At 39.7% G+C, this 5,751-nt stretch overlaps 1 non-coding gene across 1 annotated transcript; it reads right to left on the reverse strand.

Moving 5' to 3' along the window:
- Positions 1-2,509: 2,509 nt before the first annotated feature.
- On the reverse strand, positions 2,510-2,616 carry LOC130984261 (small nucleolar RNA R71). Its single transcript, XR_009088206.1, has one exon. It is a non-coding gene; the product is annotated as a small nucleolar RNA R71 (small nucleolar RNA).
- Between the last annotated feature and the right edge of the window lie 3,135 nt (positions 2,617-5,751).

Genomic DNA, 5,751 nt, shown 5'->3' on the forward strand with positions numbered 1-5,751 from the left:
GGCGGCTTCTTTTTTTGTCCGTTTCTCCTCTTTGGTGTCTTCAGGTAGTATTCCGTCGAGGAGGTATTGTAGGATGGGGTAGGTCCATGATCCTTGGCTAGAGAGTGTTAGGCAAGCGTTAGCTGTTGCGGATATGGATGGTGATTTAACGACTTCCTGAATTAGCGATTTGTTGCCGTGTCCCAGTTTGGTGCTGGCTAGCTTGGAGAGGAGATCTGCTCTGGTATTTCATTCTCTGAGAACGTGCCGTATGGTAATGTGATTGAACCCTTCTTTCAGTTCGTTCACCTTGGCGAGGTATTGTTGGAGTAAAGGGTCTCGTGTTTGGTAGTCTCCGTTGATTTGGGAGCTGACTACCTGATAAACCACTATTTTATGGTTTATATTGTGTTTAATTGTGTGATTTTATCATGATCCTTACCCACTTATTCATTAAATTAGCATTATTTAGATTTCCTTCCTGAATTTATTACATGGTTGAAAACTGCTTCTTAGAGACTTTAATTATGTATTTTTAATTCTCCTTTATTCTATTCGATGCAGTGATCTGTGTGTTGAGTGTTTCAGGCTTTACAGGGCATGAATGAATAGGAGATTGGAAAAGAAGCTGGTAAAAATGGAAGGAACACAAGAATTTGAGGAGATAACCAGCGAGAAGTGACGCGGTCGCATGGCTCACACGACCGCGCGAAGGGGAGCAAATCGCAGTGACGCGGCCGCATGGCTCACGTGGCCGCGCGGATTGGAATAGCTCAAGCGACGCGGTAGCGTGGACAACGCGGACGCGTGGCATGGAAAAGCGCGAGTGACGCGTCCGCATGGGTGACGCGATCGCGTGACATGTGCGATCTGCATAATCTGCAGAATTCACTGTGGGCAATTTTGGACCTGATTTTGACCTAGTTTTCGGCCTGGAACAGCAGACTAGAGCCAGAGAACATGCAGAAACAGAACACAACATTAATTCTACACAGTTTTCAGTTTTAGATCTAGTTTTCACTCCTCATCTAGGTTTTTCTCTTTAGGTTTTAGAATTTAGTTTTCAATTGGTTTTAGCATTGGAACATTGAGAAGAGTTATTTCTTCATCAAGACTTCGTCATTCTAGTTCGTTCTCTTAACTTGGTTTATTTCTTCCATGTTCTTTGCTTTGTTCAATTTTGTCATTTAAATACTTTTATGATTATTTAATACAAGAATTATTTCTTTTATTTTAATCCATTTTACCTTCCAATAATCATGTCTTATTTTAATTCCCTTTCATATGTTATGGATTTATTATTTACAATGAGCAAGTAGTTCTCCTCACTTGATGGGGAGTTGATTGAAAGGAACTCTTGAGTTGGAAGGATTGAAAGAGAATTTGTAATTGGGTTAACTGTTGGATTGCTATCTTGTCAATAACACCAATCTCTTTGAACTAAGTGGGTTGCAACTCGTGAACAGATCTATCATTCTAACTTGTTTGACTTTCCTTTACCTAGTAAAGGATAACTAAACAGAACAACCATTAATTATAAATTAATCCTAAAATCACTCCATCAATAATAGAGATTCCAACTAATCAACTCCCAGTCAAGGCGTTTATTTATATTCTTCAAATTTCTTCAATTTAATTTTCCATCTACTTAAGTCAACTTTTTGGAAACATCTAATTAATAAAATAGCACACTTTCCTGCAACTCGTTGGGAGACGACTTGGGACTCAAACTCCCAGTAATTTTTAATTTAAATTCTCTGTGACATATTTCTAAATTGATAGGCAGATTTTTGGTGAGTTAAGAACTATATTGGCAACGTAATTAATTTAATAATTTTTAATTCACCACTTTCTGTGCTCCATCAATTTTTGGCGCCGTTGCCGGGGAGTTGCAATAGAGTGCTAAAGTTATTAATTAGAATTTATTTATTTGCATTTTATTTTATTGTTTTTACTATGAGCTGCGTATTTCTTTCATCAAATGACGCGTTCACTACCTGACCCCAACTTGCCAATATTCGATCCTGAAATTGAAAGAACTATTTCACGAATAAGGCGAGCTAAGCGTCGGTTAGTCCTCTCTGAGGACGAATCTAAACCGTCAGTTGAGGAAGAAACTAGCCCCCGTTCTACTGATTCGGTTGTTTTACGTGCAGAAGACATGGCAGCTAGGAGAGTTACCATCCAGGAGGAAGGAGCTCCTGATTTTACGATGCAATCGTTTCAAGCGCATCATCCAGCGGTAGCTACAGATTTCGAAATAAAGACCGCACTGCTAAATTTGATGCCCAAGTTTCATGACTTACCTGCTCAAGAGCCCATCAAGCACTTGAGAGATTTCCAGGCAGCCTGTTCTACTGTCAGGCGTGATGGTACTGATGAAACTTCAATTTTGCTGAAAGCTTTCCCATTTTCTCTTGAGGGAAAAGCAAAAGAGTGGTACTACACTCAACCTCTAGCAAATGTATCCAACTGGGATACACTCAGAAAGGAGTTTTTGGAGAAATTCTTTCCATCTGAAGTTACTGATAAACTGAGGAAGGATATCTCCACCATTGTTCAGGATGACAATGAGTCTCTCTTTGAATACTGGGAGCGCTTCAATAATCTTCTGGAAGCATGCCCCCACCATAGAATTGATAAGATGGTGTTACTCAGCTATATCACACAGGGTATGAGGCCCCAAGATAAGACCACATTGGAAAGTGCTAGCAATGGGTCTATGAAGAAGTACAAGACCACTGATGAGGCATGGCAATTGATCAGTGATTTAGCTGAATCTATAGAAAACACTACGCCTATTCCATTTCCACAACTTGCAAGGAAGCCCAGGAAGCAGCTGGAACCCGATCCTAAAATGGTAGAAATATTCAAAAAGGTCGAGGTAACTGTTCCTCTTTTTTATGTTATTCAGCAAGTACCTAAATATACAAAGTTTCTAAAAGATTTATGTATCCATAAAGACAAAATTAATGAATTAGAAACTATTCCTTTAGGTAGTTCTATATCTGCTTTAATGGGAGGATTACCTGAAAACTGTAGTGATCCAGGTCCTTGTATAGTTAGCTGTACTATTGGTGGTGTAGTGATTTATGATTGCATGTGTGATTTAGGAGCATGTGTTAGTATAATGCCTTTGTCTATATATGATATTTTGAGGCTCCCTCCCTTAAAAAGGTCGGCAGCTTGTTTTGTGTTAGCAGATAAAAGCATTATTACAGTGGCTGGAGTTGCTGAAGATGTTTTGGTGAATATTAAAGGGCTTACATTTCCCACTGTATCTTCCAGTGTGATGTCATAGATGAAAGTGTAGTTGAAGTTCACAAGGAAGAGTTAGAAGAGAGGCACACTGGACAAGGTCCAAGTGTGGAGACCCTCTTAACTGACAATAAGGGCACTTCGTCATTTTCACAAGCTCTAGATAATCCAGAGCCTGCCCATGATCAGAAGTTAGAATTGAAACCCCTCCCTCCACATCTCAAATACGCTTATCTTGAAGATGAGCAGAAGTTTCCAGTTATCATTGCAAGGGAACTTACTTCTCAACAAAAAGAGCAGTTACTTGATGTGCTGAGGAAGCATAAGAAGGTAATTGGGTGGAGTTTGGCAGACATAGTAGGCATCAACCCTCAAGTATGTGAGCACAGAATATTTTTAGAAGAGGGAGCAAGACCTGTCCGTCAACCCCAAAGAAGATTGAATCCCACCATCTTGGAAGTTGTCAAAAAGAAAGTGACCAGACTATTGGAAGCATGTATCATATATCCCATTTCAGACAGTGAATGGGTAAGCCCAGTACAAGTGGTGCCCAAGAAGTCTGGAGTCACTACAGTGAAGAATGAGCATGGAGAGCTCATAGCAACTAGAGTTCAGAATGCTTGGAGAGTTTGCATTGATTACAGGTGTCTCAACTAAGCTACCCGTAAGGATCACTACCCACTTCCATTCATTGATTAAATGTTGGATCGCCTGTCAGGTAAATCACATTATTGTTTTTTAGATGGTTACACAGGTTATTTCCAGATTCATATAGCTCCTGAGGATCAAGAAAATACCACTTTTACATGTCCTTTTGGGACTTATGCTTACAAGAGAATGCCCTTTGGCTTGTGCAATGCACCAGCTACTTTCCAAATGTGCATGATGAGTCTTTTCTCTGACCTTATTGAGGATTGTATGGAAGTTTTTATGGACGATTTTAGCGTTTATGGTGATTCTTTTAGCCTTTGCTTAGATGGATTATCTAGAGTATTAGATAGATGTGTTAATACAAACCTTGTATTAAATTTTGAAAAATGTCATTTTATGGCAAAACGAGGGATTGTATTAGGACATGTGTATCTAATAATGGCATTTCTGTAGACCCAGCAAAGGTGAATGTTATTTCTAGTTTACCTTACCCCTCTTCTGTGAGGGAAGTTCGTTCGTTCCTTGGCCATGCAGGTTTTTACAGGAGATTTATTAAGGAGTTTAGTAAGGTAGCACTTCCCTTATCCAGATTACTGCAGAAGGATATTGAGTTCGAGTTCGGTGACGATTGCAAACAAGCGTTTGATAAGCTGAAGACTGCTCTGACTCAAGCTCCAATTGTGAGAGGACCAGACTGGAGCCAGCCGTTTGAAATCATGTGCGATGCTTCCAACCATGCAGTAGGAGCAGCGCTGGCTCAGCGTGAAGGTAAGGATCCTTTTGTTATTGCTTATGCATCTAAGACTTTAGACAATGCCCAGTCCAATTATACTACTACTGAAAAAGAGCTTCTTGCTATTGTTTTTGCTCTGGATAAATTCCGGGCTTCTTTACTTGGTACTAGAGTAGTAGTGTATTCGGACCATGCAGTTTTAAAGTATCTATTAGCTAAAAAGGAGTCCAAACCAAGACTTATACGTTGGATACTGCTGTTACAAGAATTTGACTTAGAAATAAAGGATAGGAGTGGTAATCAGAATTTAGTAGCAGACCACCTGAGTCGCCTTGAGCATATTAAGGTTGATTCTACTCCTATAGATGATAATTTTCCTTTTGATAACCTACAAGCAGTAGTATCTGAGGTAGGTAGTCCTTTGGTATGCACATATTGCTAATTATTTAGTTAGCCGCACATTTCCTCCAAATTTTTCTAAGCATCAAAGAGACAAGCTGAAAAGCGAGTCTAAATATTATATATGGGATGACCCATATTTATGGAGATGTGGCGCTGACCAAGTAATTAGACGTTGTGTGCCTGAATCAGAATTCCAGTCCATTTTAGAGGCCTGTCACTCATCCGAGAGTAGAGGACATTTTGGCCCTCAAAGAACGGCTAGAAAAATCTTAGACTGTGGATTCTGGTGGCCTACTCTTTTTAGAGACGCTGCTGAGTTTTGTAAATCCTGTCTCCCATGCCAGAAATTTGGTAATATATCCAGGAGGGATGAGATGCCTCAACAAATTATGCTTTTCTGTGAAATTTTTGATGTTTGGGGCATTGACTTCATGGGTCCATTTCCAAATTCTAATAGATATTTTTATATATTGTTAGCTGTGGATTATGTTTCCAAATGGGTGGAAGCAATTCCTACCCGTACTGATGATGCTAAGACTGTTGTTTCCTTTGTGAGAAACCATATTATATGTCGCTTTGCATCACCACGAGCAATCGTGAGCGATCAAGGCACTCATTTTTGTAACAGGAGACTAACAGGATTAATGAAGAAGCATGGGATAATTCATAAAGTTGCAACAACTTACCATCCCCAAACTAATGGGCAAGCCGAGGTGTCAAACAGAGAA

The sequence above is a fragment of the Arachis stenosperma genome, chromosome 5 (assembly GCF_014773155.1).
Source record: "Arachis stenosperma cultivar V10309 chromosome 5, arast.V10309.gnm1.PFL2, whole genome shotgun sequence".
In the NCBI taxonomy this organism is placed as follows: domain Eukaryota; kingdom Viridiplantae; phylum Streptophyta; class Magnoliopsida; order Fabales; family Fabaceae; genus Arachis; species Arachis stenosperma.